This window comes from Ischnura elegans, chromosome 6, assembly GCF_921293095.1.
Source record: "Ischnura elegans chromosome 6, ioIscEleg1.1, whole genome shotgun sequence".
NCBI classification, from domain to species: domain Eukaryota; kingdom Metazoa; phylum Arthropoda; class Insecta; order Odonata; family Coenagrionidae; genus Ischnura; species Ischnura elegans.
This window is the reverse complement of record NC_060251.1, coordinates 109,007,943-109,019,813: the sequence shown is the minus strand read 5'-3', so window position 1 is coordinate 109,019,813 and position 11,871 is coordinate 109,007,943. Positions and strand designations below refer to the sequence as shown.

The window sequence follows — 11,871 nt, the reverse complement described above, 5'->3', positions numbered from 1 at the left end:
TATTTCGAGGCATGGAGGAGAGCGCTAACAAAATTGTATAAATTTCCCTTGACGACCATCTTCCGATGCTTGAATGGGTTGTTTATTGTAAAAGTAATTTTTTTCAGTTATTTTGAGAGAAATTGATTCATAAAACAGTGGGAAAGGATTGCCGCAAGAATATAGTGTCCACGATAATGCTTTCCTTTTTGATTCCCGATTCCCAGCCATCAGCAAACGGCAAGATATCGTCATGCTTCCTCAGGCAACGTAAATTGGTATGCCAAAAGCAACTTATAATGTGTTTGTAAGTTAAAAAACTACATTGCTATATATTAAACCCAAATAAAAGGGTTACTAAGAAATCGTGCCCTATGAAAAACAGGTAAAGATCATCAATTACTCTTCTCGTTATTGATTTAACACGAGCGCAGTAAATTCGTATATTGATTGTATGAAGGTTTTGTTGATGTCAAATCAGTTATTGTACTTTATCAATATTTTGTACATTGCATTGCATTAAAAATTGCATTATGTACGTAGTTCACCTTGTGTTCCTTAATCATAAATACCACAAAATCCGCAAGAAATTAATAATATGTCAAATTGTTTCCCTACATTCTTGTACCTATTGATTATTCTATGCACAAATGACAAAGGACTTCGTTTTCTTCCACGGATTTATTTTCGTGGTACGACATGTTTAAACCTCAAGATATCATTTTCAAGTACCTACTGTCCTTTGAAGGTACTGGAAAATGACCATTTGAGGTTGAAACATGTGGTACCAAGAAAATAAGTCCGCGAAAGATGAAAAACTTACATTTTTGGGATTTACAGCAACAGTCTTGCCTAATAACGAGAGAGAATTGTAAATTGCGCTGTGTAAGTGATCCTAGCTTGGGTTCATATTAAATGGATGGGCAGTTGTCCGCGAGGAACGAACGACTCCGTTATTCCAAATTTTCTACGCTGGAGCAGACGATATCGGTGGGTTGTATTAAATGGTCTAAGGTTGTATACACGAAAAATAACGGACTTCCTGGCGGTGTGGATAAACACAAAGTAGCGAGGGTGGAGTGTGGTGAATGAACTCAAGAGACATATAGACAATCGACTTCTTTGCCTCATGAAAAGGGCAATTTATGCATGGAAAAAGGCTATAGATACATTTAAAGTCGGCGCTGAAATTGATACTGATTGTAGGCTGACAGTTAGGCCTTCTTTTTACCTGGATTGATTTATTGCCAGCGAACCTTGGAATAAAATGCGAGGGGAAAATGTCAGAGGCAGAAGCCAATAATCGGAGGAATGAAAAGAACAGCAAAGGATGTTAAATCGTCGCTCGAGAAACCACTAGTAAGGAGCAGAAGTGTTTAGTTCGGCGAAAAATAAGTCCGCCGACCATCTTCGAAAGCAAGGACGATTCCATCGAAATCAATTGAGGTGATGATTATCCGACACAGTAGCAAGGGATGAAACACGCCGAACATCGAGATCAAAAGGAATTGGATGGCAATAATGCATTCCCAACGAACAGACTAGCGATCTACACTCGCCAATATCGACAGAATAAGGCAAACATCCTGACGATAGCCGCACAACGCTTTATAAAACGGGTGCTATACCAACGATAAACAACTCTTATTATTTTCCTTTTTTATCCCGTGGATTAGATTTACGTATGGAACATTTTACGAAATAAACCTAACTGAGCTTCTGCGAGGATCGCAATGCAAGAGTTTAAAGAATAAGTTAGTGAAGAGTTTGATATGGAGTGTAGCTCTCTACAGTGCGGTGACATGAACACTTAGGAAGGAGGAAGAGAGAATATTGGAGGCATTCGAGATGTGGGTATGGAGAAGAATGGAGAAGGTGAAATGGACAGAGAGGAGGAGAAACGACGAAGTGCTGGACATGGTGGGTGAGGAGAAGCAACTTGTAGATGAGATACGGAGGAGACAGAAGGTTTGGATGGAGCGAGTACTTAGCGGAGAGGGGATCTTGAAAATGGTGTTAGAGGGTAGAATGTTACATAAGCGAGGGAGGGGAAGGAAGAGAATAGGATTTTTAGATAGGATGAAAGGGAGTAGGCCATACAGTGAATTGAAGAAGGCAGTGCTGGAAGAAAAGGAAGTTTCCCAGATCAATTCTTTAGTACTCCATGGGAACCTAACTTAATCGGTAGAATACTATAATAATAATAACATTCTCAACTCTGACCTTAGATATTTCCTTCTTCAGGTCGGCTGACGGCCTAAGAAAGTAAGAGTGAACTTAAATTGAAACTTACATTTCTTTACTATTTAAGAATAGGTACAATTGCAATCAGTAGCAAGACGCCGACGCGGGAATGAATTTCTTTAATAAAAAAATATCAGAAAGCAAAAGTACGCAATACTTTTTCTAGTATACCAATGCAAAAAATAGATTACTCCTTCCTCAGTTCCTTCATAATCTTTAATAAAATTCCGTCCGAGTAGTAACGACGCCTGGAGTCAATGGGTGCTTTACCTCTTATTCCTCAAATACTTCACATTTTCAACTTTAATATTTTGAAAGAATATAATATCCGTCAAAAATCCTATGGTAACATATTGCCAGCAAAATGCACCAAAAAGCCATTGTTGTATCATTGCATCGAAAATTATTTAACCTCATGAATGTGTTGCTTTGAAACGCAGAAACACAGAATTATATCTGTAATATGCGGTTAAATGTTTTTAAAAAAACATGCAGTTTCAATTAACTTCTAAATTATTGAAGAATAGAACGAGTATAATATCTCTGTACACTATAACGTTTCTGAACCGTCGAGCAGTAATTCGCATTAGGATGACATATTCTTGCCTGGGATGTTTACTTATATATCGAACACATATGATCATTTCTAGAAATTTTAGGTACATCGACGATGATTACTTTCTGCAGGACCCTCGTTTTCCATTTAATATGAGCATAATTAATGAAATATTTCACCAAATTTGAGACTAATCAGTAAATTTTCCAAAATAATACAGGTTGAATGCGATTCAAGAAGAGTGATCCAGTTCCAGCGAGAGACTAGCGTTAAGGAAACAATCTCCATGGTATCTTAGTGAGTTCAATTAAATAAGTCTCCCTTACTGTGAAATTTCACGTTAACGTTTTCACGTAGGTCTGAAGATACCGGCTCGCATAAAAAAATAGGTGAAGCGATATACACGTATCTTTTGAAAGGACAAAAGGGTAAAATAATAAAACAATAAAAATGATTAATAATATTAAATTAGGAAATGAAATTTGAGATATTAATTTACGATTTTATCTCTTAATAAATTAACAATTATTGACACAACAGATAATTCAATAGTTGTTAACAAAGCGCGATTCATTGCATAAAATGGAGGCTAATAGTTTGAAAGTGAATCTCACAGTAGTTCGAGGCATAACGTTGTGGCAATATATAAGTCATTCCTAGGGAAAACGAATTTGGAAATGCTGTTTTAAATGGCTTTTCAGTTTGCTGTAGTTATGCATTTTAAGAAAAATCACCAAACTGTTTCCATAATGATTCTATTTACAATTCTATTTTGTTGAGTAGCACTAGTTACATGGCTAAAATGTTGATGCCAATCATATCTACTGGGTCACGACTGCGAATAGGCTGAATGTGATGAGAAATAAATACTTTAGGATATGTTGCAAGTTTTCAACAATTTGGCTGTATCGAAAACAAAATAATTTCGAACAGTAAGAAATCGTATCTTCACTCAGTCACCTTAATGCGACTTGCTAGCCATCTAGAAGATGCATCTCTAAAGCGAATAAGAATTTAGAGGTAGTAAAAGACAGCGGAACGAAGTTATGAATACCGCTTTTGTATGAAAACCCGCTGTGGTCAGGTCACCCTAAGTTTCCAGACATTACAGTTCTCTCACACGTCATGGAAAGTTCACACTTGAGAAAAAAACCGGGTCGCTCAATGCCGCAGGAGTGAGGCCGTATCTCTGTGGAATGCAAGAACCCACTTCCCAATCGCCGAAGGCCCAGAGCGAGGAATGATCTGGAATATTCCTGTTAAACCTCTTTGACCAGCCGACCGAACTAACGAGACTAATATCTGCCAGTGGAATGGTCAACGACACGTATTTTTTTGTAAACGGTAGTGCAGACAAAAAAAATTGTGAATTCTTAATGTTGCTGTTCTTTCAGTCCAAAATTCCGGTTGTACATGCATGCCTACATTAAAAAAATAAATTTTTTCATACATATCACAGTCCATATAACACAATAAGAACATGAATAATTTTAGCATTTTTAAAGAGAGAGTAAAAAGATATCTACCACAACACCCCTATTATTCAATAGATGAGTACTTACAGTAGGTGTAACAGAAACTTAACAATAAACGTACATAACTTAATTATTGTGACAGGTATTGTACTTAAAACCTGTTTATTAGCTGTTCCATGTTTTTTTATACATTCTTGTGACATTTTTTACGGCCGTGATTATATGACAAACTATGTTTCATATTTTTGCTTGACAGTTCTGCATTGATAATTTGTTTTGCTAGCGTTATGATTGTACACTTAGCAATGGGGGAAACAAACTTTACAATTGCTAGTATTAATTAGCGTTTAACTCCCATCCAAGAAGTTTTGCTTGTAGTTTGTGATGCTTTAACTCTCATCTCTTATTTTTTTAAACTTAATTTAACATATTTCTTTCTCTCAAACGTTTATTTCGAACAGAAAAAACCATAGCATTTTGTCCCAACAAATCTTAGGCTAGCTAGGCTCCTACGCATTCATCTACATCTGCATACATCTACATCTACATAATACCCTGCGAGCCACCTCTAGGGTGTTTGGCAGGGGGCCATAATACCATGAAATGCGCCACAACTTTATCATTAACCTGGCGGAAAACAAAATTGGTTTCCACGAAAGTACCGACTTACTTCAAGAACAATAAGGCTCATTGCCTGCTCAGAATTACATTAGGTACTATCAATCACTTTAATCTGCATCTACATACTATCCTGCGAGTCGCCTCAATAGGCGTAAGGCAGAGGGTTTTTCGACATCAGCCGTTAGCAAGGAAAGGACGTGCGCGTACGAAGTTCCACCAAACATTTATTGATGGCATTTAATATTCGGTAAAAATTATTTCCTCGACCTCTTTGTCCGTAGAAATCTCTCTTTTTATTTAACGTTTCTGTAGGGCCTGGAAATAACGTGGAGTAATCTAAAATTATGTCTTCTGTGTCGCTCTTAAAGATATCTACTCTCAATTCCCCAAGCAAAGTAAGCCTAGCGAGTAGCCTCCGAGTCTCTAGGGGCTCCAGTCTAATGCGTTTAAAATCTGCGTAACGCCTCCTGTGCGCCCGAAGCAAGTTTTTCAAGAATCGCGCAGCTTTTCAAATTAAGTTATTTCATTAAGTTCACGGATTGAGTTTTCCTGCGCCGAATCCCATACACTCGCTACATATTCAACGTGTGGCCGGACGAGTGCGAAATAGCACCTCAATAGATAGACCCAGAAAGGAATACCTTGAACTAAATTAACGTCTGGAGAACGCCCAATATTCTCAAATATCACACACGCCTTATACTTGTCTTTTTTCTCCAAAGTTTCGGGGTTATTAGATGCGCACTATACATACATAAGATGAACAAGGGCACGTTATGCATAAGAATTAAATGGTAGGTACTTAATAAAAACATATTTTAGTACAGTAGACTCCGGTTAATTGGGACATATCGGGACTTGTGAACTTTGCCCCAATTAGGCGGCTGTCCCAATTAGGCGAACTCTCTTGTATATGGGCATAAAAAACTTTGAAATGGTAGAAAGAAGGCTAAAGAATGTTTATAATGCAACACCAGTTTATTAAACTATTAATTTGAGCAATAAATCAGCGAGTTTAGTTAATTTATTATCATTTTAAAGAATTATAACAATTTAGTTAAAATTATTTTTCACAATCTCGGGCGACGCTGAATGAATGTCTTTCACTAAGTCCTATTAAGGAAAAGTCGTATCCTCTTGCGCATATTATAATAAAAAGAGCTTTCAAAAAAGGGTAAGAATAGGAATATTTGTGAAAAATAAGAGTTAATCAAAGGTGGAAAATATAAAAAATAGTATTCTGAAAACAAAAAAAATTTAATTTCGTCGCGAGTATAGAATCTATGTAGCCGACTCATGGCCCAATAAAGCGGCATGCTGTCCCAATTAAGCGGAGAATACTCTGGGATATTCCTCTATTGGGTTCTGTTCTTCAAGATCTGCCCCAATTAAGCGGCTGCCCCAAGTAACCGGTGGACCCATTAAGCGGAATCTAATGTATTAAAAAATTAAGTCAGTAAAATGACGATTTTGCTCAAACCAGTCAAAATTTCCTTCTATTTTCTTCCAAGCCTATTTAAAAACATGAGTTTAAGAACCAGATGAAACCAAAGAAAAGTTTTGAAAATAAATAAAAAAATAGAGGTTTTTGTACTCAGACTTAAGAACTTAAGATTTCAACTAGTTGAATTTCTATGGAACTTATAGCTAAAAATGACAATGTACAGTCGTAAAGGAGAGGTGGGTCATCATTAGTTTGCAGACATCGCACTTATGAAATTGGCTATAAATTGGTTCTTAAGGCCTCTTTACATGATACGTTATGACGAACGAGTTAATGTCTGTTTGCATGAACGATTTTTGTGGACCGGAACGTAAAATGCACGAACCGAATCAGAACAGATTCTATTTTTTATAAATCCATTCTCACAAGCTGGATTGTTGCATTGTGCATTTTCGAGTTTATCTACGCGTTCATACATTAACACAACAACTCGCAAGGGTTAATATGCCGTGTAAACAGACCTTTATAGACTTTCTACGTGGTACACACTATTCTGCTATAAACTCTGCCGCTAAACTATAGCTGATAACCTAGGGAATGGAGATGCAAGATGCTGAAGTAATTTTTCGCGGGTCCTCCACTGGGTCAAATGACCCTGGACGACGATGCTAGATTCGGGTATTGCCATCAGGTCAAATGGGCGGAAAAGTGACCCCAGAAAACTTATAAACGAATTTATTACTGCATGAAGAAGATAATTCCATCGAGAATCTTCTAATAGAGCACCTTCACTTATGTCAACAGTATCAGAAAAACACAACTTCATATGTTTTACCTAATTTAAATTCTCGCAGGCTTAAATCTTCCGTCCAGGGGCAGATTTAACATCAAAGGATCCGATTAAGAGTGTTGATACGTGAGCAATCTACTAATATGGACGAAAAGAAGGAGCAAGAAGAAGGGCAGCAGCTCCCTAGAATCAGGTTTGTTAGTGAGAGATATAAAAGAGGCTTTTGAGGAACGATTTTGCCATTAATATAAAAAAGTAAATAAATAATAAAGTAATAAATTGCCAGTAACATAAAAATTAAATTAATATGCATGGAAAGCTATATCAATTAATAACCAAAGCCATCAATTAACATCCTTATGTAAGGCTCCTCACCACCCTGAGTGTCCTACGTAGAGGCATCCCTGCGGGCCGCTGCCCCAAGGAGGGCATGGCCGGAGGTACAACCGTGAATACCCTGCTAACTTGCAGACGTTTGAGTCGTTCACGATACCAAGAGGGAATAAGTATGTTTAAAAGATACGCTAAGAATATTCTCTATCGCAGCATCTACATCTACATAATACCCTGCGAGACACCTCTAGGGTGTTTGGCAGGGGGTGATCAATCACCATCATGCAGCATGCATTTGGATTCCCACATGCACACCACACGGTCCAAAAAACGTCACGAACTTATACTAACAAATTATACTACCAAATTCTGTTAGAAATAATACTAGAATTAATTACTAGTATTTTGGCGTCCGTAAGATATGGTTAACTTCGTTAGAAAAGACAATGCTCTTGAATTTATCTAAAAGATTTAATCTAGTTTTCAATCTACGATCCGACAGAGATTCCCATCCGAGTTTATCTAAGAGGTTAGTTATACTAACAAGACTATCGCAAAGGCCTTTCACGTACCTAGCAGCTCTTCTTTGCACGCGTTCTACTTCTGTTATTAAGCCTTTTTCATGAGGGTCCCAAACACTGGTAGCGTATTCTAAATGTGGTCTAACGAGGGAAAAGTAGCTGATTTCTCTCACTTTGTCGTCGCTCTTTCCTAATTTTCTTTTAACAAAGCCCATTTTACGATTAGCTTGACCGGTTATTTCTCGAATACGTTTATTCTACGATAGATCATTATTGAATCTAACTCCTAGATATTTCACGGATTCAACAGACTCTAATTGGGTACCCCAAATTATATAGCTACGTTGTTGGAAGTTATTCTTCTTCCAGAAATTCATTACGAAAGCATCTTTAGTGCAAAGAATGTTCTTCATGAACTTCCGAAGAAACAACTATAATGACGCACTATCCGACTGCGAAGTACATTCTCCAGCAGTAGTGCATAGGACAATCATTGGATATGCACCTTGCACCAACCTTGCCCAGATCGTGCGGTAAGAAGTTTCAAAATTATAACTTCTTCAATTAAAGGGGTAAATCCGATATGTTTTCTGCAAAACTGCCACTAATGGAATGGCTTACTTATAAAAAATTGCAAGTATACATAGGGATAGGGAACATAAAGACTGCAGGAAGTAATAAATAGATATTCCATGCACAAATACACGACGGACAGGGAAATAGCCTTGTGGAAGGCTTAGTGAAATCTGAACAGCAAAGTGGGATACAGGCTTTAACAGATAATCCCATAAATGAGGCTGAAAAACTATCATGAGATAAAAACTGGGGAATGACAGAAAGCCATTGAGTGTGATTGCTGAAAACCAAGCCACGATATTACTGATAGCTTAAGCTAAACTATGTTAAAACCTTCCAATAATGGAAAGTGAAAGAACTAACTTTGTAAAGTTCACTTGTATATTTGAATAGGGACGACCTGGATTTCATAACATAGTTACCTAAGATGTAACCATGTTATGTAACGCTATGTGCTCTTTATTTATACAAAGGAACCTAACAAAGTTTAAATATGTAATTTACTAACGCATATAAGGTCATCATCAGAGGGAGAGATGTCCAAGTTCCAATTGAACATTGATCCATTGCTTTTTTTTAAGTAACGTGACAACTCACCGGCTAAAAAAGACCACGCGTTATATTCCAGGTTATTATACAACGACGCAATACTATAAAGCGAATAATAGTTGCCAATGCGCCGTAGAGGAGAGTATAAATTAACGTATAGTTAATGCTATTTTCAGGAAAAATGGATTTCACGTCCGTGTTGGTCTGAGGGCAGAACCGGAAAAATGTCAAGCACATTGCAGTAAAGGAAATTTTAGATGATTTTAGAAGGCATGATGTACGAATTTCGTACCACTAAATGAATCAACAATCACTAAAAACGAAATCGACTTGGGGAAAAATATTATATTGGCATTATTCCTGAAGTCACAAATCTTCACACATGATAATTAATGGGATTACTATTATAAATAAATTTATTCAGTAGTTATGAACATTAGACCTTGAATTACGCGCGAAATAATCCGATTAAGTAAGGTATATTCGTTATTCGCATAAAAAATGAGAAACGAAGTTCGAAAAAAAGTGAATAAGAAGCTAAGTTTGGCGTCAGAAACTAATGCCCCAATGAATACCACTGAGTTCAAGGCAGAAAAAGCACTCTCAAATATCCCGCCTTATCCAAGCATGAGTCATTCCTCTAGGCGTATTTCTGCCCTCCACCTTCATGGCCCTGTGGCGCAACGGATAACGCGTCTGACTACGGATCAGAAGATTCCAGGTTCGAATCCTGGCAGGGTCGTTTTTTTTTCTCGGTGCGAGTAATGACATAACCGCCAGGGCAAGCTAATATTTTCATGAAAACATTAAACGGGGCGTACTCTTTTTTTATCCCAAGTTTTTTGCCTTAAAACTACTAGGAAGGCGGTTCTATTATTGTCTTCCCGTCATTCACTGAGATTCCCGGAAAAATGAGGTTTCGGCAAGTTCTTTCCTTTGTTACTTTTACATTTTACCACATAAGCTGTTATCTTGAAAAAAAATAATCCACTTTAAAATGTTGATAACGAGTCAATACGTAATGTGCTTGCTCAAAAAAAAACGAGTATTTTCGATGATAATGAAACATGGTGTTGGGTCCACGATAATTATTATTTACCCTTCTCTGGTGAAATACTCGCATGATGTCTCATTGAGAAGTTACACTTGAAAACAAATGCGTTATCTGGAATTATAAGACCCAATCGATTTGACCCAATCTTTTAGCGGCTTCGTGTATTCTTTCTAAGGTGAAGGTACGGGAGGCAGTTGCCTCGTTCAATCTCCGAAGTTATCTACAGTATTTGCGAGTCTTACCAGCTTATTGAATCGGCACAGAAGAAAAATAGATTCTCCATAATAGCCCCTCTTAACAACATGCATACCATCCTCATCTACATCTACATAAAACCCACGTCTAGGATGTTTGGCAGAGGGTGATCAATCACCAGCATACAATAGGACCGCCAGAACCGCGCGCTCGGTCATAGAAATATAATGCATGATAGCAAAATATACGTGCATATTCATGAAAACACTAATATATTGGCCACTATAAATTGGCAATATTGCTGTGCGTGGACTTTAGAAATAAATAAATGCCAAATATTATTAATTGCTAGAGCAAATCCTTGCAAGGTTAGAACAATGGAATAAATAAAAACATGGAATTAATGTTCAATTATTAATTTTGGTTATTTGATCAAGCATCATGATCATATTACTAAAACTTCAGCGGTCCATGTTTGTCAATATTAATGGCTTTTGGGGTAGCCAGCAACCACTATGCCGGAGACATCATCAGGCAAAATATTCATTAGTAATCAATATTATCTACAGTATTTTGATTAAAATATAGATCCAGTTTAGCAATAAAGATGTTATTCATTGGCATTTTTATTAAAATCTGATAGGAAGTCTTTAATGTATATTACCACAAGAATTCCGTGCTTATGCAAAGAAAATAGTACGTCGGGTCGGTAGAATACTGCGGAATTAGGGGAAAAATTTCTTCTCAATATGAAGACTTGTCGAAGGAAAAAAATACAGAACACTCCATTCCAAGTCAACACATCGTTGTTCAGTTAAATTTTATGAAAAGCGCGATGTAAAAGCCAAATAACGCTGTTTTCGGTGGTGTGATAGAAGTAAACAAAGAGGAGAGGATCCTAGGATGATAGGAGAGGGTGCGGAATAGAAGTGAATAAGTAATGTGTCTTGAGGGAGACTATACTAGGCAGTAGTGCAGAGTAATTATAGAAGATATAATATAATTAATTGAGAATGAATTGAAACTCACCAGAAATATAATCACCTAAATTGAAAGTAGGTAAATATTGAATTAATTTTTTCGCTGCAATACATCTACATAACACTCTTCGAGGCACCTCTAGGGTGATTGCCAGGGGGTTAACGGTGTAAATTCATCCCGTTTACTTATCGACATCTACATAATACCCTGCGAACCACCTCTAGGGTGTTTGGCAGTGGGTGACAAATCACAGGCATATGACAGGCATAATTTCAACATTAGTTGGCGAAACATTTTCTGAACATGAAATGCACGGTAAATGGGAGACTACACCCCCTGCACAAAAGTGTACGTATTATATTAATTATTTCACAGTTTTACGACCAAGAACTACGGAAGATCAGATCATGTAGATAAAATAAAAGAGATAGACTATAGAACAGACAGTATCAGAATGTCTTTCTTTTCCACGATCAATAAGAGTTTATTACGGCAGCGTTAGAACTCACAAATTGATTAGATGACTTGCTGTGTATCCTACTAACTTATGTAC

At 37.1% G+C, this 11,871-nt stretch overlaps 1 non-coding gene across 1 annotated transcript; it reads left to right on the top strand.

Annotated features, from left to right (window-relative positions):
- The first annotated feature begins 9,757 nt into the window (after positions 1-9,757).
- Trnar-acg lies at positions 9,758-9,830 on the top strand. The gene has a single exon. It is a non-coding gene; the product is annotated as a tRNA-Arg (tRNA).
- The last annotated feature ends 2,041 nt before the right edge of the window (positions 9,831-11,871 follow it).